Source organism: Amborella trichopoda, chromosome 1 (assembly GCF_054954075.1).
Source record: "Amborella trichopoda isolate Santa Cruz 75 chromosome 1, AtrichopodaSantaCruz75HAP2 v2.0, whole genome shotgun sequence".
NCBI lineage: Eukaryota > Viridiplantae > Streptophyta > Magnoliopsida > Amborellales > Amborellaceae > Amborella > Amborella trichopoda.
This window is the reverse complement of record NC_142336.1, coordinates 51,934,412-51,961,781: the sequence shown is the minus strand read 5'-3', so window position 1 is coordinate 51,961,781 and position 27,370 is coordinate 51,934,412. Positions and strand designations below refer to the sequence as shown.

The window sequence follows — 27,370 nt, the reverse complement described above, 5'->3', positions numbered from 1 at the left end:
GAATCATATATATATATATATATATATATATATATATATATATATATATATATATATATATATATATATATATATATATGAGTGCGGTTTGTATTGAGCTTAGGCTCTAAACAATCAAATTCGAGCCTACCTTAAAAAAGTGTCAAGAAATGTGGTTTTAATACTGAAGATATATCTTCGTGATAGCATTAAAATATACTTTTATCTTTATTTATAAAGTTTAAAGCTTAAAAAATAAGTATAGATCGGCAGATCTATAAAAACTTGAAAATCTTGAAAATTGATAGTCTAAAAATACGTTACAAAATATACTATTTCTACAACTTGAAATCTATTTTTTTCCTATGTCCATGTATCTTGATGTCGAGATGATCAATTTAAGGATATTTGGGCACCAAAACAACCTCTTCTAGTGAAATTTTTGATGTAAGCTCTTATTTGATTGTTTAGAGCCTCGACTCTATATAAACTTTTCCCTATATTATAGTAGTATAATGCAACCACACCATTTGTATGACCCCAAATTCTGCACACATATTCCATTCATCCTCATAGTCAATCCTACGGACAAAAAAAAAAAAATCAATTTGCACTCTCAATATGGTCAAAATTAGTACCCTTCCAACAATTAATCTCGACTATCTATTTGGTGAATTTCAAGATCTAGGCCTTAACAAATTTAAAATCACTTTTTTCTATTTTAGCATTATTAATCTAATGGTGATAACGCTGTATAAAAATTTTGAGAATAGAAAAATCCTTATGAGGCCTATATCTAACTATTTCAATAAAATGGACGGCTTATATTAATTGGGTTAGAATGAAAACTTTCTAGAGCATTTTTTCAAAATTTTTTTTTTTGTGATTGTTCTTCATAATGAAAATAGTGTACATTTAAAAATTCGCGTCAAACAAATCTTTTTAACATCTTTTTGAAGGATGGTTGCATTGTACTACTAACTGCTGCATGAAATCATTCCCTATATATGATCGTCAGATCAGCCCAGATTTAATCTGAGCCGTTGGGTTTATTTTTTTTTGTGAGCCCATTGGCTCATATGATCATTTTCCTATATGGAAAATGATCTTGTAAGCTAGTTGGCTTATTTGTGAAAATACACCAAATGGCCCAGATTGAATCTAAGCCAATCTGACGATCACTGATGTCTGACAATGTTTAAATTTTAATTTTTTTCTACAAATCCAAATCACTTTAAATTTTAGGTGTGTGTTCTTCTCATCAAGGCGTATTTAATAAAAATATAAAAAAAATAATATGCAAAATTGTTTTGACCAAAATACCTCCAAAACTTTTCAAGGGTATTTTGGTTAATTTATTTAATGTAAAATATTTTTTTGATATTTTTCATAGATTATTTAATTTTTGAAGAACACAAGCATTAAATTTCAAGTGATTTCGATTTATAGAAAAAAAATTAAAATGAAAACACTACGGGACATTCGTGATCGTCAGATCGGCCCAGATTCAATTTAAGCCGTTTGATATATTTTCACAGGTAAGCCAACCAGCTTACATTATATATATATATATATATATATCAAAGGCTGCAAACCTTAAACAATCCAATTAAGGGGCACCTACAAATTTTACCATTACATGTAATTTTGGTATAAAAAATTATTCGGATTATCTGAAAATCTATTTTCATATCTAATTTTAAAATTTTGAACTTTAGAAATGGTTAAAATAAAGTAGATCTATAAACATATGAAAATCTTGAAAATAGATGGTCTGGATAATGTGTTGTAAGATGCATTATTTTTAAGATTCAAATTTTTTTTTTTTTCATATTCATACATCTTGATATCGAGATGATCAATTAGAGGGTTTTTCAACATTAAAACAACCTTTTCCAATGGATTTTTGTGATGCATGTGTAATTCTACATTTTAGGGTTGCAACCTTATATAAGCTTTTTCCATATATATCCCTCTCTCTATTAAGCTCTCTCTGTGTGTGGCCACGCTATGAAGAAGGCCAGGTAGAGAAGTAAAAATATAGACTTGCATGCAACTCAAAGATATCTGGACCGTCACTCCCACAATAGCGACCTCATCTCCACGTTTTAGAAGCCAAAAAATCGTAAAAACAAAGAAAACAGAACATACAAAACCATCAACAGTACAAAGGAACATTAATACTAGTCAATATTGAAATTCATTAAAAACCATACAACAGAAAGAACCATTAACAGTAAACCCATTAATAGTCGTGGGTATTTTATGATTTTGTATCTTAGGATATTGTGAAAAACAGTAAAATAGCAAATAACCTATTTCTCAAAAAAAAAAAAAAAAAAAAAAAGAGGTGAAAGAACAGAATCGTAAAAACACAAATGAAAACAGACTGCCAGAATGAAAATGTGTTGCACTTCTTAAAAGCTTCTTGAAATAATGTCGAAACTGATGATAGGTCTTATCAATATATATATTTATATTAATTATAAACTCCTAGTTAACCTAGGATTAAGTGTCTACTATTTGTTACTTAAACTTCAAAATACCATAACTAAACTTTAGTAATAAATGGAGTACAATTCTATTAGTGTATTATATAATAATGATAAGATATAGTTACTTACAAAATAGGTACTATTTATTACTTAAACTTTAAAATACCATCACTGAACTTTAGTAATAAACGGGGTACAATTCTATTAGTATATTATATAATAATGATAATATATAGTTACTTACAAAATATAGTTACATTAATTTCATTTTTCCAATATGAATTGTATTATAAAATATCTATGTTGTCAGCTAATATAAAAATTATTATTTTCATAATAATAGAAATATCGATTTACTTTGTTGTTTTTATTTTAATATAGTATAATAATATAGATAGGAAAAGTATATAGAGAAGCCATTTAGTTTTTGTACATGGAGGTTACAATCACAGTTGTCTCTTGGATTTCAAATTGGGTGGTTGTAAGAGTGTCATTGAAAATAGTCAAAATTTTTTTAAAAAAAATTCTCACACTTCATGACTAGTCCAAGCCATCCAATTTGACATCTAATGAGTATGAGTGATGACATCCTTGTAATAAAGATAAATGGTCTTATTGTATACTGACTCCATATAAATATTATTTTGATTCACTTTATTATTTTTCATATGTTTAATTTCATTTTACTTTTCATATATTGAGTAGCTTGAGGTTTTAGTCGGATATTGTTTGTTTGATAAAACATCCAAATTTCGTGCACATTGTTTTGTTTATCTTTCTTATTTCCATTGCATTTTGCATAAAAATGTAGTAATAAGTCGTTTATCAAAATAAAATAGATAATTATTTGATTTACTAAATCCAAAGACTTAATATACAATTAATCACAGAGTGGCACATATTAAACACATAAAAAAAAAGGACCCACACATATTACTGAACAAATATTTGGATCTATCAATTTGAAAACAAATATTATTAATGCATATACATGCAATACCCAAGACAAAAAGAAAACGATAAATATACCAAAATAAATAAAAGGTTATTATGACATAAAAAATGTTAAAAAATCTATAAAATATTATATAAAAATAAAAAATTAGAAAAATGTTTCCTATGTGAGCATCTATGTTGGTGCCCCATCATTACATTAAAACTTAAATAAAAAGTTACTTCGATGTATCATCTAACACCCAATTATCTAACAAACAATAATATTAATCCACATAGCAGAAATAATGAATCTAAAGATAAAAATAAATAAATAAATAAATCTAAAATTTAAAATAAATAGCATTAATAATTTGAAATATATAAAAAGCATTTATTTAAAATCAAAGCCACATATTTTGTCATACATAGATAAGAAGAAACATTAATAGAAATATCAAATGAAAAATATAATAAAATATGAAAAATAGAAGAAACTACATAACTTTGCCTTGGCTGTCCCCAACCTGGTCATGCCAGTCCCAAGCCTAAGTAAAAGATGAAGTTCTATTAGGTAGAGCAGCTAACATAAAACTTTACTAAAATCTTATCATGCCACAATGATGAAAAATAGAAAAAAACTATTATATGCAACTCATAATGAAAATATGTGAAGTGAAATCTCAAAAAGCTTACAGCTACCAAACTATTTGGGCGCTTCAATCTACATCAAAGTAAAAAGGTTAAAAAAATTTAAAAGAAAATATGATTTTACAGTTCTTCATCAAATGACCATCAAAATGATTTGATGTATAAGAAATGGCAAATTAAGTACTATACGATTTCATAATTTAAAAATTGAATAAAAATTACAAAAAATATGGATTCGTGCGACCATCCAAGCTATAAGCATAATTCTTATTCGATAACTCCTTGTTTTATTAAATCACCTAGCTAACCACGAAAAATAGTCTAGAGAATAGAAATAGACCATTCCAACACAAGTAAAACAATAAATAGGAAAAAGCAAGTTCATTCCAATAAGAATAAATAAACAAAAAAATAATTTTTTAGGGCTGAGAGAAAAAGATGAACCTCTCATTAACACATGAGCATGCTTTGTGAAATTGTTGCTTATTTTATAATCTGAATTTGAATAAAAATTACAAAAATATGGAGACTTGCTACCATCAAAGCTATAAGCATAATTGTTATCTGATAACTCCATATATTATTAAATCACGTAACTAACCACCAAAAAAATAGTCTAGACAAAAAAATAAGGGCAAATGAATATCCCCCTCTCTCCAATTATATCCCAAATAACTGCATGATCCTATAAAAAAAACGATGGAACCCCCAAGTTAAACCAAAAATAACGTTTAACCTCATAATTTACCTTTTTTTTTTTATATTAATTACCTTGTTACCTAAATCTTGAAAAAGCTATTCTCCTCTTTCTCTCTATTCCTCATCTATGGACCTCTTCCTACCTCTATATAGCTGATTTACCCTCTTTTCCAATCAGTTTCGCCAAGACCCCCTCTTTAACTTTTCCATTGCCCAAAGTACTATATTTGTGCTTCTTAATTATTTTCTAATAACTTCATCATATGAATAGAGTTTGCGATGCTTCTTTTAACTTGCTTGTGAGGTTCATGAAATGAGAGAGAGAAAGATAGATAAGTATTCAAGAAAATTTGTTAGAAAGAGAGGAATAGATCCACATGAGAGGAAGAAGTCCGCAAGTGAGGAAGAAAGAGAAAGATGAGAGCTTTTTTAATATTTAGATAACATGGTGATTAAGAAAGAAAGAAAAATTATGTATTTGGACAATGGAAAACATAAGGAGGGGTTAAACGTCATTTTTATTTAATATGGGGGGTCCATAGTCTTCTTATAGGACTAGGGGATTATTCAGGATTATAATTTTAGAGAGTGGGACCATTCACTGCTCTTAATTTAGCATGGTGGTCACAAAACAACTTCAAAAAGAGTACTCACATTTGGCATTAAGAGAGAGGGGAGGTACATGTTATTTTAACGAGTATGTTCACTGATTTAGAGGCTTGGAAATTGGCCAGGTCCACTCAGCCAACTGTGGCCTGTTGAGTCCACTAATTAATTGGGTCAGGTCTGGGCACTGGGCAAGCCAAACAAGGATTGACCTAGTTAGATCCAAGCCACTCAGGTCCTAATTCATTGCAATTGCAAAGAGCTCTAATTCCTGTAGCTGAAATATGGACTCAAGTCGTGTTGAGAGTTGACCAAACTTGATTTACATCCCTATGTGACATTATATGATGGAAAAAGTTTATATAAGGTTGCAATCTTAAAATGTAGAATTACAAATGCACCTTAAAAATCTATAAAAAAATGTTGTTTTAATGTTGGAAGAACCTTTAATTGATCATCTCGACATTGAAATGTATATATATATATATATATATATATATATATATATATATGATGGAAAAAGTTTATATAAGGTTGCAATCTTAAAATGTAGAATTACAGATGCACCTTAAAAATCTATAAAAAAAATGTTGTTTTAATGTTGGAAGAACCTTTAATTGATCATCTCGACATTGAAATGTATATATATATATATATATATATATATATATATATATATATATATATATATATATATATATATATATATATATATATATATATAGAGAGTCCTAGAAATAGTGCATCTCGCACCACATTATCTAGAATGTTCATTTTCAAGATTCTCATATGTTTATAAATCTACTTGATTTTAACTATTTTTGAAGTTTAAAATTTTATAATTAGATATGAAAATAGATTTTCACATAATCCTAATAATTTTTTGCACCAAAATTACATGTTATGATAAAATTTGGAGGCACACCTTAATTGGATTGTTTAAGTTTGCAACCTTGTAGAAGCCACACCCTTATATGATAGACTCATTCTTGTTAGGCTAACTACTATGTAAAATATAAAAGAAAACATTGTATTTTGAGAAACACAAAAAACACATGCCTAACAAGAAGCATAACTTAAGAAGAAAAGGAAATTGGACATATGTATATTCATGGCTTTTTTTTTTTTTTGGGTAGATCAATTGATAAGGGATCCCCTACTCATGATAGAAATAAAACTCAAGGCAATACATCGTGGCACCCACTACATATATCCATGGTTTTCACATGTGCAAGCTCACTATGAACCCAAAAGGCACGTCTCAGGACTTTAAAAACTCCCATGCTTTTACCTTTTTACCTTCTTCAATTGAAAAGTTGTAAGTGTGTACTTTAATGATTGTACAAAATATGTTGTATCTAAAAGACCAATTTCAAATTGATGCATATAAAAACTATATTGATGTTTAACATTGAAATACATATGCATGACACTGTAAACAAAGCGTATAGCCATAGGTTAAGGTCTAGGGTTTTGAGGGTGGATGGAAGAATTTCATAAGACACAAATGAGACTTCTATCTCATGAGAAATCATTAGAATATATGGATTATCAGTGGATTTGGGGCACGTTTGCATACCACTCCAAACCATGGTTTGCTATTATTAGGGCAGCATTTTAAGTGTTGATGAATTTGTGGTTAAGTGATCTTTTTAAGATTCTGCTTGAGAACCACAAGCATGAGCTATCGCACTAAAAAAACGTTGAAGTTAAGTGGAATAAAGATCCCAAAACAATGTTGTAAAATTCGCGAAGAAGCCGAAGCCTTTGGATTTCCGGTATATTCCAAGGCGAAGCTCCTGTGAATACGCGTCAGCTCACTTTGGTATGATTCAGTCTCTTCGGCCGAAGTACAAAATTGTTTTTTAAAAAGGCAATTCTGTGCTTTGGCCAGCTTCAGTGGGATTCGGCCTCTTCGGCTAAAGCATTGGCAGAAGCATAGATTTGCCTTTTTTTTATTGAATTTTTTTTTTTAATTTTTTTTTAATTATTTTTATATATTTATAAATAAAAATATATTTTTTATTAATATTATATTTTTTTAAAAAAAATTCAAAGTCTTCATCTGATTCGGCCGAAGCACCAAATTGTTTCATTTTTTCTGACCAAACCAAAGAAAACTCCAGAGCAAATCTGACACTCTCCCAAAAGTGACTATATGCTATAAATGTCGTAATTTGAGAAGTGACTATAGGCTATAAATGTCGTAATTTGAGAACTTCTTAGATGTCAGAACATGAATCTTCATACTTGAATCCCCAAGGATCACATACTTAAACTAGCTAGAAAGTGGGTATGAATTACAAATACAATTCAAGGGCAGGAAATAAAGAATAAAAATATAAAAACACAAAGATTTATGTGGTTCACTCCAAAAGCTACATCCACAGGTAATGAGGCAAACAAGTTCACTAAACAATGAGGATTACAAGATTCGATAAAAATATCGATATCCCAAAACCATACCACTTGATCTAAATCACCGATCTCTTTATTCTCTTTCTCTCTTTACACTCAAGAGAAATTCAATTATTCTCTGTCTACACCGAAGAGAAGAAAGAGATCGTACTTGTTTGGGGATTTTCTAGTAGTGCTCCTTTTTATTCGAGAGGTTATTTCTCTAACTTTAAGAGGCAATTTTTATCTCTTGGCTTCCTTTTTCTATAAGCATTTTCTCTCTCTTGGCTTTTTCCTTCAAGAGGCTATTTTTCTCTTTGATGGTAATGGTGGGGTTCTCTTTCAATCTTTCTAGACAAAGGCCACCTTTTCCATGTATTGACCCAACTAGGGCACTCTAAGTCCCCTTAAGTAAAAGCCTTACATAGGTCTTGAACTCCTAGCTTGAACCCCAAGCAATTTTAACATCCGACCTTTTGGTTACTAGTCATAGGAACATATTGATTCCCTAGAAGGCTAGGTTCTATACTTACTTCCAAAGGGAAATAATACCAACCAAGTTTGTCCTACCTTTCTTTTATTTAACTCGACCTTTATTTAAGAAAAGAACTTTGGTGCGATGGTTTTGGTGTCACCAATCCCAACAATAAAACCAGATTTGATTATAATCATGGTGTGGTTTGTATAGAGCCTAGGCTCTAAACATTCAAATTAGAGCCTACCTTCAAATGGTGTCAAGAAATGTGGTTTTAATACGAGAAATCTTCTTGATAGCTTTAAAATATATTTTTATATTTATTTATAAAGTTTAAGGCTTAAAAAATAGTGTAGATCGACAGATCTATGGAAACTTGATAATCTTGAAAATTAACAGTCCAAAAATGCTTTATAAAATGCACTATTTCCAAAATTTGAAATCGATTTTTTTCTCATGTCCATGTATTTTGACATCGAGATGATCAATTTGAAGATATTTGGGCATCAAACCAATTTCTTTTAGTGAAATATTTGAGGTATGTTCAAATTTGATTATTTAGATCCTTGGCTCTATATAAACTTTTCCCTATAATCATTCTTACCCGTTAGATGTGCAGATAAGGCGTGTGTTACAAAATGAAAAAAAGTTTTATGTACTTGGAGTACAATCAACACTACATTGACAACCTTCCAATTTCAAATCTAATGGTTGCTAGTTTTTTGCACTCATGTTTCACCAAAATTATTCACACATTGATCTACAAAAGTCCGGACAAATGTTTTTATATCAAAACCAAAAATCTCGTAGTTCGATGTTTGTTATTTTTTTTGGCGATTTTAACCCCTCCACTCTCTTTCCAAAATGTTTTTGTTTAATTTTTTATTTTGATGTGAAATCATTTTTTATATTTGGAATGCATGATTTTATGTTTTTTAGTTTTTTTATACAATTTTTCTCTTTTTGCTTTCTTAATTCATTGTTTTTAAATAGCCGACCCTAAATAGTTGGAAAAAAGCTCCCCGATGATAAAGATTTTTAGAGAAATGTTTCTATACTTCTCCTACAATATAGAAGAAATATACTTCCCACCCGTCCAGCCGTTCAATTTAGATCAAGTGAGCTACTTACCATTTGATCTAGATTCGACACCTCAGCAATTTTTTTTTTTTAACAAATTGCATGAGTATAAAATTTGGTACATGTCATCTTCTCAATGGGGCGCACCTAAAACAATATTAAAAATGGTTTTTAGATAAATATAATGACTTAAATACCCTTTTAAACTTTTAGGGTTATTTTGATCATTTTATTTTATTGAGAATATATTTTATATTTTTTACAATTGCAAGTTTAAAAGAGGAGTGGATGTCCAAAATTTGGTGTCAAAATAGTTTGTAAAAAATTAAAAATAAAATAATATAGAGTCGTGACATTGTGATTGAAGCCATCTCAGTCATCAATTCCGAATGAATAGTTGGATAAAGAGAAATATATAAGTTTTTTGTTGTAGGGGAACATAAAAAAGCTCGAAACATAAAAAGCTTGCCCTCTTAAGGCTGTATGGGACCCCACGGACGAGCTCATTAATAAGAAGGGATATCATGATACATGTAAGATAGAATCAATATGCTACACTTGATAACGGTTCAATTTAAACCCATCCTATCGCTGAAGGGATAAGCCATCTAATCAAAGCCGGTCAAAACTTGAAACGACAAGCCATCCAACCAAGCCGGTCAAAACCCGAAGAGACGAGCCATTTATCCAAGCCAAAAACCTAAAGAGACAAAGAGGACGCATGAGATAAACTCTGCCGGTCCTGATACAGGCAAGATTTCGACGCCTCGAGAGTCCTGAGCCAGCTGATCTGGTCTGGTATTTTTTTACTTTTTTTGGATTTTTTTTCTTTTATTGATTTATTTTTATTAGAATGAAATAAGTTTTATTGCATTTTATGTTGTAGTTTGTATTTCGGATCAATGCCGACTCTACCATTGATTTGAGAGCAGGTATGTTCATTTCTTAGTAGATCTGACCTTAAATCAGAATTTGATTGTCCTCACTATCTATCACTCTTAAAAAGAATCAGTTTGTGGTTCAGATTAGGTCGAATCTCATTTTGAGATTGTCCCGATTTACACTGTAAACAGTTTGGCGTTCGTTGTGGGGCATTTCAAGCTAGATCCGTGCACCACAGAAAAAAAAAAAAAAAAAGTCTTTTTGAGGGCTAATATTTGATTAAAAAAAAAGAAAAATTATTGGGCTTTGATATTTTGTTTATATCGGATCCCCTTAAAAAAAAAAAAAAAAAAAAAAAAAAAAAGAGTTGGTTAACCGCTGCGCTGATTGATATTCTTCATCTTTCCAAGGGGGGAAAAAAAAAAATTTACAGTGATCTCTCTTGCATACTTATCAAAAAGCATGTTTTATGGTTTAAATATGCTTTCAAAAGAACGCCCCTAATAAAGAGAGATTTTCTTTAAGAAGAAAAAAAAAAAAAAAAAAAGTTCACTCTATTGCTTTATGTGAAGAGAGCACGTATATGCTTCTGTTACTCTCGTGTTTCTGAAAGGCGAAGACGGTTTTTAGGTGCGTGACTATCTCAAGTTTTTGGGTTGCGTGACTATCTCTATTCTCTGTGAGGACCACGTTAAGAATAGGGTAGGAGGTTTTTAGGTGCATGATTATCTTTATTCAACTCAAATTCCTTTCTCTCTCTTTGGGTGACACGCCAACTGCGCCTTCTTCTACCACGTTCTTTATACCGATGGTTTTAAAAATAGATCGGTGTCCCAAGCACCTCAAAAAACCATACCGATTGATGAATCGGTGATTAGGATTAGAAATCGATCAAATTAATCTTATTGAATCTTAAAAAAAATTTATTAAAATTATTTATAAATATTGTTTTTTAAAAATCCAATAAAAAATACGAGGTATTACATTATTAATTTCTATTTTTTTTACCAATTTGTGAATATTAAGATGTTCTTTCCCGGTATGAACTTATATTAACTATTTAATTTGTATCACATAAAAAAAAAACATAAAACGATCATGGATAAAACATATGATCATACATAGACTACAATAAAGAATGGATTAAATCGATGAAAAAATGGCCACTAAAATCTTGAATTGACGGAAAACCCTAATCTGCTAATTATCACAACCTAACTAACTCTAATCCAAAATTATTACAACTTAACTAACTACAATATCATATACTAAAATTGAATTTGTTGGTTTACATTTTATAATTATCTTATTATATAAATAATAACAATTTCAAAATATCTTATAATATCATCTAATATAAAATGTATTATTGACAATTGTAAGAAAAATAGCACATTACATCATTTATAATACAGATAAATTGATAAAAAAATAATATATTTGGTTATCAATGTAGAAATTTTTAGAACGCGTATCAATTTTCGAAATAACACTTTCATTTTTAAAAAATTTAATTTTTTAGATTTATAGAACAAATTTAGTGGAAGAGATTGTTAGTAGAGACATAAAGAGATTTCAAATGGTCTCATTATATGCACCCTATCTTAAAATTAATATTCCTAAATTTATGTTAAAGATTGCCATGTTATAAAAATAAAAATTATAATTACATCAGTTGTTCCTAGGTTGCATTAAAAAATACTTGTTATATTACTTTTTATTTTTTTTGACAAGAAATACTTGTTGTATTATACCTTTTTTTTTTTTTTTGACAAGAAAAAAAAGATGTTGTATTTCCTTTTTTTGTGCTTGTTGTATTACTTTTTATTTTTTTACAAAAAAATAAGAAAATGATGTTGTCAAAGTACCTTTTATTTTTTATACTTTTTATTTTATTTTTTTGTCAAAAAATACTTGTTTTATTACTTTTTTTTACAAGGAAAAAAAGAAGATGTTGTATTAGCTTTTGGGTGCAATTGGCATACGGATGCATCTGTAGCTGTAGAGGTAAGGTGCACCTTCAAATTTTGTTGTGGTATATAATTTTGATGTGAAATGTTATTAGGATTATCTCAAAATCTAGTTTTATATCTAATTATAAAATTTTAAATTTCAAAAAATGTTAAAATCGAGTACATCTATAAAGATATGAAAATCTTGAAAATGGACGGTGCAGATAATATGTTGTGAGATACATTATTTCTGAGACTCAAAATCTTTTTATTTTTTATAGTGATACATCTTTATGTTGAGATGATCAATCAAATGGTTTTTCAACATTAAAACAACATTTTCAGTTGGATTTTTGAAGTGCATTCATAACTTTACATTATAAGGTGCAACCTTATATAAATTTTTTCTTTACCTTGTTTTAAGTAAAACGTATTTTTTCATTTTATTTTTTTGATGATATTATTTTTTTCTTTTTATTTTTTTTGAAGACAAAGAATTATTATTTTCTTCTTTTTATTTTTTTTGAAGACAAAAAATAAAAATAGTTTTCAACATTAAAACAACCTTTTCTGTTGGATTTTTGAGGTGCATCCGTAGCTCTACATTATAAGGTTGCAATCTTATATAAACTTTTTCCTTACCTTTTTTAAGTAAAACGTATTTTTTCGTTTTATTTTTTTGATGATATTAATTTTTTTTTTGAAGACAAATTATTATTTTCTTCTTTTTATTCTTTTTTGAAGACAAAAAATTATTCTTCAAAAAAAAAAAATATTATTTTCTTCTTAAAAACAATGCAAGATAACATCCCCAAGATTCAACCTTGAGACATCTTAAGAAGAACACGGTAAATAATAATCACAACACCCCATTGCAGGTTGTTGAATAACTTTGTATAATAATATTTATATTGAATAACGTTTCAACATTATATCACTCGACTCAAATCCCACATGGAAGAGTTAGACAAACTTTGAAAAGCTATAAATACGTCTTCAATACCCTTACTGTTAATGTGACCAAGAAAAGGGGTCGAAGTACACCTGCAAATTTATGGTTCATAATCGGCAATTCTCCTCTAGAATCATGGGCAATTTAAGGTTCAAAATCGGCAATTCTCCTCTAGAATCGTGAGCAATTTACAGTTCAAAATCGGCAATTCTCCCAATCCTCCTCTAGAATCGTGAGCGATGCAGCGATTATAGGGCGATGCAGCAATTCCCAGTATTTCGGGGTGACCGCTGCTTAGAACTCCTCTAGAATGAATCCCAGTATTCGGCAATTCTCCTCTATAATCGTCCGCAATTCTCCTCTAAAAATGTGGGCAATTTACAGTTCAAAATCAGCAATTCTCCCAATCCTCCTCTAGAATCGTGGGCGATGCAGCAATTCCCAGTATTACGGGGTGACCGCTGCTTAGAACTCCTCTAGAATGAATCCCAGTATTCGGCAATTCTCCTCTAGAATCGTGGGCGATGCAGCAAGTCCCAATATCCCAGTATTTGGCAATTCTCCTCTAGAATCGTGGGCGATGCAGCAATTCCCAGTATTGCGGGGTGACCGCTGCTTAGAACTCCTCTAGAATGAACCCCAGTATTCAGCAATTCTCCTCTAGAATCGTGGGCGATGCAGCAATTCCCAATATCACAGTATTCGGCAATTCTCCTCTAGAATCGTGGGTGATGCAGCAATTCTCAGTATTACGGGGTGACCGCTGCTTAGAACTCCTCTAGAATGAATCCAGTATTACACGGTGATCGATGCTTAGAACTTATCCCAGTATTCGGCAATTCTCCTCTAGAATCGTGGTCGATGCAGCAATTCCCAATATTACGGGGTGACCGCTGCTTAGAACTCCTCTAGAATGGATCCAGTATTACGGGGTGACAGAATCCCAGTATTACGGGGTGATGACAGCTGCTTAGAACTCCTCTAGAATGAATCCCAGTATTATTGGGTGACCGATGCTTAGAACTTACTGGGTGACCGCTGCTTAGAGCAATTGAACATCGACGATTCTCCTCTAGAATGAATCCCAGGGGTGACTGCTGCTTAGAACTTACTGGGTGACTGATGCTTAGAACTTACTGGGTGACCGCTGCTTAGAACATATTAACATCGGCGATTCTCCTCTAGAATGAATCCCAGGGGTGACCACTGCTTAAAACTTACTGGGTGACCGCTGCTTAGAACATATGAACATCGACGATTCTCCTCTAGAATGAATCCCAGTATTACGGGGTGACCGTTGCTTAGAACATATGAACATCAGCGATTCTCCTCAAGAATAAATCCGCTGCTTAGAACATATGAACATCAGCGATTCTCCTCTAGAATGAATCCTAGTATTACGGCAATTCTCCTTTAGAATGAATCAGCTGCTTAGAACATATGAACATCGACGATTCTCCTCTAGAATGAATCCCAGTATTACGGGGTGACTGCTGCTTAGAACATATGAACATCGACGATTCTCCTCTAGAATGAATCCCAGTATTACGGGGTGACAGAATCCCAGTATTACAAGGTGACAGTTGCTTAGAACATATGAACATTGGCGATTCTCCTCTAGAATGAATCCCAGTATTATACAAGAATCGATCGACACCGATTCTCATGTCAATTCGTTACGGGGTGACCGCTGCTTAGAACTTACTGGGTGATCGCTGCTTAGAACATATGAACATCGGTGATTCTCCTTTAGAATGAATCCCAGTATTATACAAGAATCGACATTGATTCTCATGTCGATTCGTTACGGGGTGACCGCTGCTTAGAACTTACTGGGTGATCGCTGCTTAGAACATATGAACATCGACGATTCTCCTCTAGAACGAATCCCAGTATTATACAAGAATCGACACCGATGCTCATATCAATTCGTCTCTCATGTCAATTCGTTACGGGGTGACCGCTGCTTAGAACATATGAACATCGGTGATTCTCTTCTAGAATGAATCCCAGTATTATACAAGAATCGACACCGATTCCCGTGTCGATTCGTGTTACGGGGTGACCGCTGCTTAGAACATATGAACATCAGCGATTCTCCTCTAGAATGAATCCCAGTATTATACAAGAATCGACACGGGTCGATTCCCGTGTCGATTCGAGCGAGTCGCAATTGCTTTATACATAGTTTCTTTTTTTTGGTTTTCGTGAATTTCTTTGTTGTGGGTGTTTTGATTTTTTTTAAAAAAAAACAAAAAATTCCTTGGGGAAACTTTGGCTTCATCTCTCCTTACCTCAATTCTTTTATTTTAACCGCTTGTCAATAAAATAGACGGATCTTCATATTGGGCCTTCATTTGTCCTTTCTTTGTGCGTGGTGCTTTCATCAACCGCACTTTCCACTCTCTAATTAATATATATATATATATATATATAAAAAGAAGTGGGCGGTGTCAAGAAGGTATCTTCAATAGTTAGCCTCCTCTGCAATAGAATGACATTCAAATATATTAGATTTTATTTTTGCTTTTTTTTTAATCTCTAAATAGATTAGATTTTAAATTATTTTATCTCTTGTTCTATCCGTAAAAATAGATTAGATTTTTAGTTCTTTGTCTTTTGCTTTATCCATGTCCTACATATTAGACTAGATTTTCTCTTCTCTTATATTTCTAGGTTGGACTTGATCTTATTTGACTTGATATTATATATTTGATCTTATCTTTGTTTTAAGTCCTATCTGCATAATTTAAAACTTCCGTGACTCTATCTTCTTTAAAATGTATTTTTACCTTTCGAATTAAAAAAAAAAAAAAACTCTTTGTTTCAAAAATAAATAAACAAAAACCTATCTTCTACTAAATAAATAAAAAAAGAAATAAAAACTTTTAAGTTTTCAAAAAAAAAAAAAAAAACTTTTTTTTAGAAGTCTCTTCCTTTCAAAAAAAAAAAGAAAAAAGAAAAAGTGGATAGTTAAGGTCATCTTTCTTATTTAAAAAAGAAAAAAGAAAAAAAATGTATCTTTAACCATTTTCATTTAAAATTTTCTTTTCACTTTTTTAAGAACAGAATTAACTCTTTTTTAAGCCTCTTTGTAATAAAAAAAAATATGTTTTTAAGGTCATCTTGCTTTAAAAAAAAAACTTTTAATGCCTTTGTCATATTTAAAAGGAAAATTTGCTTTGCAAGGAAAAAATAAAATAAAATTAAGAATTATTTTTTTAAAAAAAACCACTTTTTCTACAAAAGTTGCATTTTTTTTTAAAAGCCACTTCATTTTCTAAAAAGAAAAGAAGAAGAGAGAATCTTCACTTAAAAAAAAAAAAAGCACCTTTAAGGTGTCTCCCTCTTTTTTTCTAAAAAAAAACAAACTGTCCAAAAAAAAAAAATCTCTTTCATTTCTTTGCTTGTAATTTGGCATTTGCCGCTTATTTCTCTTTCATTAAAGAAAAGGGGTTAAAAATAAAATTCAGGGTCAGCTGCACTCTCTCTCTAATTGTGCCCTTATCGAATCACCCTCGACTTGGGACGTGCTCAACTAGGCACGGGCTGTGCCTGGTCCCACGTTTATTAACTGTATACCTTCTTAGGGGTTGCTTACCACTACATCTCAACTGTGATTTTGGTTGGTTAAAATCCGAAGCGAAGCATACCTCACTTGGCACGAATCGTGACAAGTGCTCACATTTCTTTCTTGTGTGATTGCTTGCTTGCGACTTTCTTTGCATTCACGTGCTCCTTTACACCCCATTGCACACAACGGACTGGGGAAGCACGAGAAACCAAAAAATATTTTAAAAAACCCCCCAAAATCCGGCATTAACTGTCGTGAGGGTAACTTAGCATTGAGAGCTGAGGTGATTGGGATTCGGGTAACTTTAACTGTGAGTGCCCCTCTGTATTCCTTAGCCTCAAAGTAACTCCACACATAGTAGGACCTGGTTGATTCTTTTAATAGGTGACCAGGACCTACGTGGGGACCTACTCAGCCTAACCGCATTTCAATAGTTAGGAACCTACTCAGACCAAGCCTACCCATAGTTTAGGGCAAAGTTTCCGAGTGCATTGTTTGCTTATCTGAGTTGATTGGTTTTAGATCTTGGTCCGGATCCACTTATGGTCCGAGTTGAAACCTTCTTGATCCAAGTCCAAGCTTGTATCGAGCCTAGTCCAGGTCTGACCCAGGTTCACGCCCAGGTCCGAACATATGCCCCTTCTCAGTCCGAGCCAAGATTCGTACCCATCTAGTCTGGATCTCAGTCTAGGTCCAAGTATAGAGTTGCCTCTCGAATTAGACTACGTTCATCTTAGCTCAGGGTTCAAATAGAAACCCATTGAGTCTAGCAAGATCTATCTAGCATGGTCAAAGCTTAGGTCTACATTCAAAGTTGACCCTAGACCTAGACTAGGTTGACCTTAGTTTAAGATTCAAACCTAAGTCCATCGAGTCAAGACCCAGGCCTTTCTAAGTCTAGGACAAAGCTCATGCCAGTTAAGACCAACTCTTGAATTGGGTCCAAACCAGGATTAGAACCAATATAGCCCTTGACTTAGAGCATAAGATACGCTCAAAGTCTAGTTATTGACTTAATACATACCTTATGCTCAACAATACAAAGAACTTGGGCAAATAAAATGACACTTGAAATAACTCAAGCCTGAAATAACTCAAGTCATAAACTACATTTTATGATTATAAAAATAAAAATGTACCAATTAAGTCAATAAAAATATATATCATTTTAAATTACACAGCTAAAAGAGGAAATAAAATCAACTAAAAAATGAGGATATACGGATTTTACTCTTGACCCAAAAATCTAGTCATTAAATTATGACCTAGATATAGCAGATAATACAAAGAATTGAGTCGGATAAAATGATACCTCAAAAAACCTAGTCATGGATATTCTTGTGCTTTAAAAAATAAAAAGGCACACCAATCTATAAAATCAGCAAAATTATGAGAAATTTAAAATGAAATAAAGAAAGTTTGAATGAAAATCGAGAAATTATTGGGGATCGACAGATTTCACCTCTATCCCCAAATTTGGCAAAAATTAAAATGAAACATAAAAGCATAAAGTCAACAAAATTATAGTGAATTCAAATAAAAAAGTCCGAAATAAAATCGACAAATCTATGATAATCTACGGATTTCACCCATGTGACCAAAGTGTAGTTATTAAGTTAAAACCTAAATATTGCTTTGCAATAAAAAAACAAAATAAATAAATAAATAAATCTTAAAACACTTAAGCCACGTATATCTTAGAGCTAGATGATGCGAGTAAACAAGATAAATAAAATGGTACCCTAAAAATCTCGACCATAAAAATCTTTCTTGGCATAAAATTTTTTAAAAAAATATCAACAAAAAAGTTAAACAAAACTATTGATAATTTCAAATCAAACAAGACAAGGGAATTGAACATCTCTATTCTTTGTGAGGAGCACGTTAAGAATAGGGAAAGAGGTTTTTGGGTGCATAATTATCTTTATTCACAAAAGCAACTCAAATTCCTTTCTCTTTGGGCGAGACGCCAGCTGCGCCTTCTTCTACCAGGTTTTTTCTACATAGTCTCTTTTTTTTGGTTTTCGTGAATTTTTTTGGTGTGGGTGTTTTGATTCTTAAAACAAAAATAAAATAAAATAAAATCCCTTGGAAAACTTTGGCTTCATCTCTCCTCAACCCAATTCCTTTATTTTAACCGCTTGTCAATAAAATAGACGGATGCTCATATTGGGCCTTCGTTTTACCCCTGCTTTTTTTTTTTGTTTTTTTTTTTTGTGCATGGTGCTTTCATCAACCACACTTTCCACTCTCTAAACTCTCTCTAATATATAAATATATATAAAAAATGTGTCTTCAATAGTTAGCCTTTCCATTTCATCTCTATTTTGATAGCCTCCTCTGCATTATAATGGCATTCAAATATATTAGATTTTACTTTTGTTTTCTCTTTGTCGCTAAATATATTACATTTTAAATTATTTTATCTCTTGTTTTATCCGTAGACATAGTTTAGATTTGTTTTTTTTTTATCCATATCTTGCATATTAGACTAGATTTTCTCTTCTCTTATCTTTCTATGTTGGACATGATCTTATTTGACTTGATATTATCTCTTTGATCTTATCGTTGTTTTTAAGTCCTATCTGCATAATTTAAAACTCCATTGACTCTATCTTCTTTAAAAAGTATTTTTACCTTTCGAATTAAAAAAAAAACTCTTTGCTTCAAAAAGAAAAAAACAAAAAAGTTCTCATACAAAAAAAAAAAAAAAAAAACTAATTTCATAAAATTAAAAAAAAACTTTTTTTAGAAGTCTTTTCCTTTCAAAAAAAAAAAAAAAGTGGGTGTTTAAGGCCATCTTTTTGATTAAAAAAAAAAATGCATCTTTAACCATTTTCATTTAAATTTTTTTTCACTTTTCTAAGAAAAGAATTAACACTTTTTTAAGCGTCCTTGTAATAAAAAAAATATCTTTTTAAGGACATCTTGCTTTAAAAAAAAAACTTTTAATGCATTTCTCATATTCAAAAGGAAAATTTGCTTTGCAAGGAAAAAATAAAATAAAATAAAAGATTATTTTGTTTTTAAAAAAATCACTTTTGCTACAAAAGTTGTGTTGCCACTTCATTTTCTAAAAAAAAAAGAAGAAGAGGGAATCTTTATTTTTTAAAAAAATCACCTTTAAGGCGTCTCCTTCTTTTTTTTTTAAAAAAAAAAAATTCGTCAAAAAAAAAAAAACTCTTTCATTTCTTTGCTTGTAATTCAGCATTTACTGCTTCTTTCTCTTTTCATTTAAGAAAAAGGGGGTTAAAAAAAATTTCAAGGTCACCTAAACTCTTTCTCTAATTGTGCCCGGATCGAATCACCCTCGACTAGGAGCGCGCTCAACTAGGCACGAGCTGTGTCTGGTTCTACGTTTATTAACTACATACCTTCTTAGGGGTTGGTTACCCCTACATCTCAACTGTGCTTTCGATCGGTTAAAATCTGAAACGAAGCATACCTCACTTGGCACGAATCGTGCCAAGTGCTCACATTTCTTTCTTGTGTGTTTGCTTGCTTGCCACTTTCTTTTCACTTGCGTGCTCCTTTACATCCCATTGCACACAACGGACTAGGGACGCACGAGAAACCAACAAAATTTTTCAAAAACCCCCAAAATCCGGCATTAACTGTCATGAGGGGAACCTAGCATTGAGAGCCGAGACGGTTGGGATTCATGTAACTTTAACTGTGAGTGCCCCCCTCCGTAATCATGAGCCTCAAAGTAACTCCACACATAGTAGGACCTGGTTGATTCTTTTAACAGGTGATCAGGACCTACATGGGGACCTACTCAGCCTAGCCGCATTTCAATAGTTAGGAACCCATTCAGACCGAGCCTACCCATAAATTGGGGCAAAGTTTTTAACTGTATTGTTTGCTTATATGAGTTGATTGGTTTTAGATCTAGGTCCGAATCAACTTCTAGTCCGAGATAAAACCTTCTGGGTCCAAGTCTAAGCTTGTACTCAGCCTAGCCCAGGTCTGAACTAGGTTCATGCCCAGGTCCGAACATAGGCCCCCTCTCAGTCTGAGCTAAGACTTGTACCCATCTAGTCTAGATCTCAGTCTAGGTCCAAGTATAGAGTTGCCTCGCGAATTAGACTAAGTTCACCTTAGTTTAGGGTTCAAACCTAAGTCCATTAAGTCACGACCCAGGTCTTTCTAGGCCTAGGACAAAGCTCATGCCCAGTTAAGACTGACTCTTGAATTAGGTCCAAACCAGGATTCGACTTCAATTCTGTCCATAAGTCTAAACAAGACTCACCCTTAGCCTAGGCCTCAGTTTAACATGTATTCAGTTTAGGTCTAGCTAGGTTTGAGGCTTAGTCCAACTAGGTCCAATTAGGTTCAAGTCAAAGCCTAATCTAGGTCCAAGCCCAAGCTAGGGCCAACCTTTTTAGTCTAGCACAAGTCTAGGAGTCATAACCCAAGATCAAAGCAAAGCAAGGTCTAACCCTATGGCTCCAGCCCAGTCTAGATCTAGAGAACCTAGTCAATCTAAGAGGCACTGTCACAGTGCTCCCTCACAAATCCATAGCACTCATGTCAGTGAGCCATCTCAACCCATATAGAACCATACCTAGCGGTCCAAGCTACCCTCATGACCATCATTTGGAAGCCACGAGCCAATAGGTTAATAGGGTCTGTAATACCCTGAACAGTAAAGGGGTTAGGTCAGGGGCAATTCTCCAAGATATGGGGATTAGTCTCAAATCCAGTCAGCACACCAAGAGTGAGGCCTCAGTCTAGACTTCTGAGGCAGCCAATCTCAGCCAGGTTAACCCTATTGTTCAATTAGTAGCCCAACATTCCAGTCTTAGCAATCAGCCAGTTAATGGGCAAGTGGTTCATACATAACTAAAGAAAGTCTACCCAAGTAACCCAGCACCAATAAAGGTAAAGGTCTTGAGCTAACTCGATATCGTGACAATCTTAATGTGCATGCCTTCTCTTAAGACCTGCTAAACAGAGGGTACACCATCCAGCGTAGTCAATCTAGGCAAGTCAAGTTAGAAGCTCAAGCTAAAGGCCACCTCCAAGATGTTGGCTCAATCAATAAAACCCTAAGGGTGTTAGCCTACCAATCCAACCCACTATGGACAAGGGGTCTAATTCTAGTCATCACTCGAGCTCAAGACTGCTTAGAAGGCATACTCCATCTTGCATTAGTTATGGCCTTCCTTCACTCTTTCAGTCCAGTGCTTGGACAAGAGAACACCCTAACCCTAGGGATAGATCATTCAGTCAAGGTCAAGGGTAGGTAGACCTAGCCACCCAAGGTCAGATGTTTAGTCATCATAGCCGCTCAAGTCGTCCATCCCAGTCAAGTGGTGATCCTATCCTGCAGGCCTTCTTGTGTGGCCACATAATGCAAAATCCAAGTAATGGATCAATTGAGACCCAGTTAAACCCAGGTGAGTCTATAAGCGGATAATCGGCACACCAAGTTCACTACACTCCCTAGCCTCAATCCTTGAGGTAACTGCTACATGGGCCCAACAGCCAATCTATGCAAGCAATATACTGCAAATCCAGGTCCAACAGGTCATACAACTGAGCTAGGTCACTATTATAACAACGGCTCAATTCACCCAGGTGAAATGCTTCCAAGACTTTTTAGAGAAAATGGAATATGAGATTTCTCAGCTCCTAACGCCTATGTACAAAAAACTCCAGGACACCTAGAAAATCTTCCAGTAGGGTTTGTGATGCCATAATTCAGAGACAAATTTTCGGAAAAAGATGACCCTGAGGCACACATCAACACCTACCTATTAATGGTCCATACACTGCAAGACCTACCGAACCAACTTAAGGTCAGTTCTCACATGGCTTATCAGAAGAGCCCCTGATGTGGGTGGTTGTGTGCCTCAATCTCGGCAGGTCGTGAGACAACGTGGGGAGCCGGGTTTGGGTCTGACTCGAGATTGCTCTCTCGAGGACCGCAACATGCGTGGGGAGCACGTCCGGGTAGGTGCCAACTGGTGAGAGAGGATTGTGCAGTGTGAGGTTGGACATACCTCACGGCGGGTTCATGACACGCTCGGGCGTTTTGTGGGCTCCCTCTTAGATCACGACGGAAAGCCCCCATCGTCTGAGACTGGTTCGGCTTTAGCCCCCTTGATTTGCACTTTGTGGCTCACGAACACACACACGTAAGATTGCCAGACAAGTGGATCAGAAGACTCTGACTTGTCATTAGAGAAGTATGCATGTGGATGATACAAGTCCATTTGTTAATTCAACAGCCTTTCGACGTTGTTTTCATCAAATGGTCTCATCTAGGCATATGAATGAATAAAATGTTAATGAAATGAATCAGTATGTTCAAATGTTATGGGAGAGATGATGGTCGAAGAGATGGTGTGGGTGTTGAAGAATTTCACAAGAGATGGGAGAGAGAAGGAAGGGTTTTAAGAGAGAACAAAGAGGGAATAGAGGATGAAAGAGATAATAAGAAAGAGAAGAGAAGAAAGAAAGAGAGGGAAAGGGATAACGTGAGAGAGAGGGCAAGAGAGGGGGAGAGAAAGGCCAAGGGAGAAGATCTAGGAAGAGAGAGAGCAGAAAGAAAGAAAGAGAGAAGGCTAAAGAGAGAGAAAAGGAGAACGTGAGAGAGGGAGAGGGCAAGAGAAAGGGAGTGCGAGAGGGAGACTGATAGAGAGAGAGAGAAGAAGAACGAGATGGAGAGAGGGCAAGAGAGGGAGAGAGAGAGGGAGGCAGGGAGAGAGAGGTAGCAAAGAACAAGAGAGAGAAAAGGGGAGAGCACGAGAGAGAGGGAGAGAGAAAGATAGAGGAGTTGAGAGAGAGAGAGGGAGGCCAAAAGAGAGAGGCTGAGAGAGAGAGAGGTAGCAAAGAAGAAGAGAGAGAGAAAGGGAGAGCACGAGAGAGAGGGAGAGAGAGGAGCGAGAAAGGGAGAGCGAGAGAGAGGAGGAGTGGGCTGAGAGGAGAGAGAGACAGAGCAAGATGGGGAGAGAGAGGAAGAAAGAGAGAAGATAGAGAGAGGGGATAAGAGGCAAGAAGCCAGTGCGTACAAGAAAGAGAGAGGAGTGGGCCGGTGGCTTAGCCGTTAGCTCAATAGAGAGAGGGGAGAGAGGAGTGGGTCGGTGGCTCCATTAAGTAAGAGAGAGAAAAGAGAAGCGAAGGGAGGGAGAAGAGAGAGGAGAAGAGGGGAAGCCACCGGCTCGGTCGAGTGAGAGAGAGAAAGAAAAGAGAAAAGAGAAGAGAACAGAGGGATAGGAGAGAGGAGAAGAGAAGAGATGTCAGCTCGGTCGAGTGAGAGAAAGAAGAAAGAGAAGAGAAGGGAGGGAGAAGAAGAGAAGGGAAAGGGAGAGAGAAATATAAAGGAGATGGAAAGGGAGTGGGCTAACGGTCTGATTGAGCATAAACGAGAGAGAGAGAGAGAGAGAGAGAGAGAGAGAAGAGAGAAGTCGTTAGCCCAATCAATCGTGAGGAAGAGAGAGAAGAGAGAAGCCACCGACCTAATCAATCGTAAGGGGGAGAGACAGAGAGGAAGAGAGAGAGGGAGAAGAGAGAAAGAGGGCGGGTCGGCGCAATCAACCGTGAGGGAGAGAGAGAGAGGGAGAAGAGAGAACGAGGGCGGGTCAGCCCGATCGACTATGAGAGAGAGAAGAGAGAGGAAGTGAAAGAGGGTGGGCTCCATTAACCATGAGAAAGAGAGAGGGAGAAGAGAGAGAGGGAAGAGAGAGAAGAGAGAAAGAGGGCGGGTCAGCCCGTTCGACCGTGAGAGAGAGAGAAGAGAGAGAGAGGGGGGAAGAGAGAAGAAAGAGGACGCGAGAGAAATGTGAGAAAGGGAGGAGAGAGAAATGTGAGAAAGGGTAGAGCGAGAGAGAAGAGAAAAAGAAAAAGAGTTCCCTAGTGGGATCCTAGGACCGAATCGGTGGCTAAGTTGGGAGTGAAGAGTTCCAAGTGCAAAGTGTAAGATTCCAAGTGAGGAGTTCTAGGGATAGTGACTTATGGAGAAAAATTTCTCTCTCCTCTCTTTGGATGAAAGGGATAGGGAAAATTATTGTAAAACCAAAGGAAACATAATTGATTCTTGAGCTTAGGGGCTAAAATCTCATTAATTTCTCCTCTCTTGAACTTAGGGTTACATGTGCTTATATAGTACTCCCTTGAAAACAAGGGTGGATACTCAAAACTAACTAAAATTGTTAAAAAATACATTTTTTATGAATTAAATTTGCATCCCGTTTTTGGGGCAAAATGATTATTTTGCCCTTACCCACAATCTCGAAAATGGTAAGATGGTCCCCAAAAAGGGGCCATAGGCTATGGCCGTCATTCGAGGCCAGTTTCGGGTCTTTTTGGCAACCTTCCGGCAAAAAGAATGTCGCGAAAGTGATGGTCTCGACGAGGCGGTCGTTTTGATATGCTCTTTAATTCGTTAATCGAAGTCTCAAGCCTTCAACAAAATCTGACAAAAGATGAGAATTTTGTGTTATTAGATTTTAGATTTCGCTCATTTCTTGACGTTTTGCTTTGTTCTTTCTATCGTAGAACGACGAGGACGTTGTTATGATTGTTTGGTGATAAGAATGGCTCGTTTTGATGACCGGACCGCCACTTTTACAATTGGAGAATTTTGTCGGAAAATGGATTCCGGTCGCCAGAAAAGACCCTTTCTTGCAACCTCGAATTACAGCCTTTTCGATCACTTATCAGGTATGATGTTTGGTTTGAATCAAAGCCCTGAACGTCACGGCTGCAGAGACCCTTTTTCAAGTCAATCCAAGGTCGGGGAATCATGATATAACCGTTTGATCGAAGGGATCTCTTCTTTGCAAAAATTTATAAAACATGAGTTTTATTAAGCTGCTTCTCTCTAAGATTTCTTTCGTCTCGTGTCATGTCATGGGTCATGCTGCATATCAAAACGTGCGCGACAACGAGATGAAGATCCTCTAGAAATTTGAGCTTGATCCGGCTTAAGATGAAGAAGTTATGACCTTCCAAAGATGATCTCGAAATCATATTATACTGTATGGAAACTGGTTCACTAAGGGTGCACCAGAATAGTATGTAACCTACCCTTTTTTGGTAAGTTGGTCACAAAATGGTCAAGAAATGTCCGAATGAGTTGAAATTTGATATTTGGGGGTTTTCAAACCTTTCGAATGCAATGGAAGTGGTCTAGTGTTTATCTGAAGCTCCGGTGATGGGGTACATTTTCAGCATGCTAGAGGCCGAACTTGAAAACTGGTTTTGTCTGTGATCCACTTTAACGTCGTCGGATCGCGACGAAACTTAGCGGGTGTTCTTAGGGAGTCAAGTGCTACCTCTATATGCTTTTTGGGAACCATCTATTGCCTTTCAAAAGTCTGCTCCAGATTGGGGTTTATTTTTACAGCACTTCCATGGTCCACATGCACTTTTGGTACCTACTAGCCTAAGTCATGATTGGTTCCTCCTTATGCGCATCGAGGATATAAGTGTCACAAAATACCCTAAACAATGGCACCAGAGATTTATAAAGGATAACCCTTAAGCAACTCATGACGAAATGTTTAGGCAATTTTCCTTCCGCTATTGTGGGGCAGGGCCAAGACCCATTACTCTTGGTGAGTTGATATCCACCAAACAAAAGTCAAGAGTCTCCTTTTGAATTTATAACAAGATTCAAAGAGGCTGTTATGTGAGTCATTAAAATCCCACTCCCTGAATCTGCGAAGGTAAGCATGACATTAGAGAATATGATTTCAGAATATGTCACCTTCTTCAGCGGTCCCTTTCTCTTTTGACGATATGCTTGAAGGAGTATTGTGATATGAGCAAGCCAAGGAGGATGAGGCCAGAGTCTTTCATAACCTAATTATAGTCGACCCTCCACAAGAAGGAGAAGGGAATGAGGATTTGACTTGAGGAACCTTCTCAAGAAAGAGAGGTGAACTTGATCGAGAAAATGGACCCTTCCACAAACCAGGCACGAGAAGAGACTAAAACTTACTCAAACACATGGAGGATGTAGATTTTCATGCTAAAGGAATTCACTCCCATTGATGATCCTTTTAACCTATCATTTCAAGTGAATGTAATAGAAGATGACCTACACACGTGGGATGGTGAATTAAACTCTCAAGGGATCCAAGATGAACCCATGCATAAGCTCGGTCAAAAGCTCCAAAACTAGTGATTCCTAAAATCACAGAGATAATGCTAGTTCGAGGATAGTTAATCAAGAAGAAATAAAAGAACAATTTTTTGAAGAAAACTTATCATCCCGAGAATCAGAACCACTAAGGAATGATGACCTTCTAAAAGTTCTAAGATGACCTCCCGAACCACCTTCGCAGGATTTATTGAACGATCCACCAATTTGGGATGAAGAACTGGATATTGAAAATTCAAGAGGCAGGCTCTCTAGAAGTCATTAACGATATAAGCATAATTCTGATAACCGGGGCACCTCCATATCAAGAAAGTTCATCTCATGAAGAACAAGTTCGTAATGGAACAGAAAGCCCTGCAGGGGCACCCCATCAAACTACCCAATATAGGCAATATCATCTCATGAAGAGGGCACAACAGGCGCAGTTAATGAGATTGAGCCCTTGTTTGTTAACTCCTAACGTACCATAAGGTACCCAATGTTAACTCAGTCGATTTTCTTATACGAGAGTCTCACTCGAGCTTAAGCACTGGAAAGAAGCCTAGTACGGAATTAACTCTTTAAAATAAACACAAAATTTT

At 34.7% G+C, this 27,370-nt stretch overlaps 1 long non-coding RNA gene across 1 annotated transcript; it reads left to right on the top strand.

Moving 5' to 3' along the window:
• Nucleotides 1–9,825: 9,825 nt before the first annotated feature.
• Nucleotides 9,826–25,771, top strand: LOC148783915 (uncharacterized). The gene is made up of 2 exons (XR_016059755.1): nucleotides 9,826–10,247; nucleotides 25,181–25,771. It is a non-coding gene; the product is annotated as an uncharacterized LOC148783915 (long non-coding RNA).
• The last annotated feature ends 1,599 nt before the right edge of the window (nucleotides 25,772–27,370 follow it).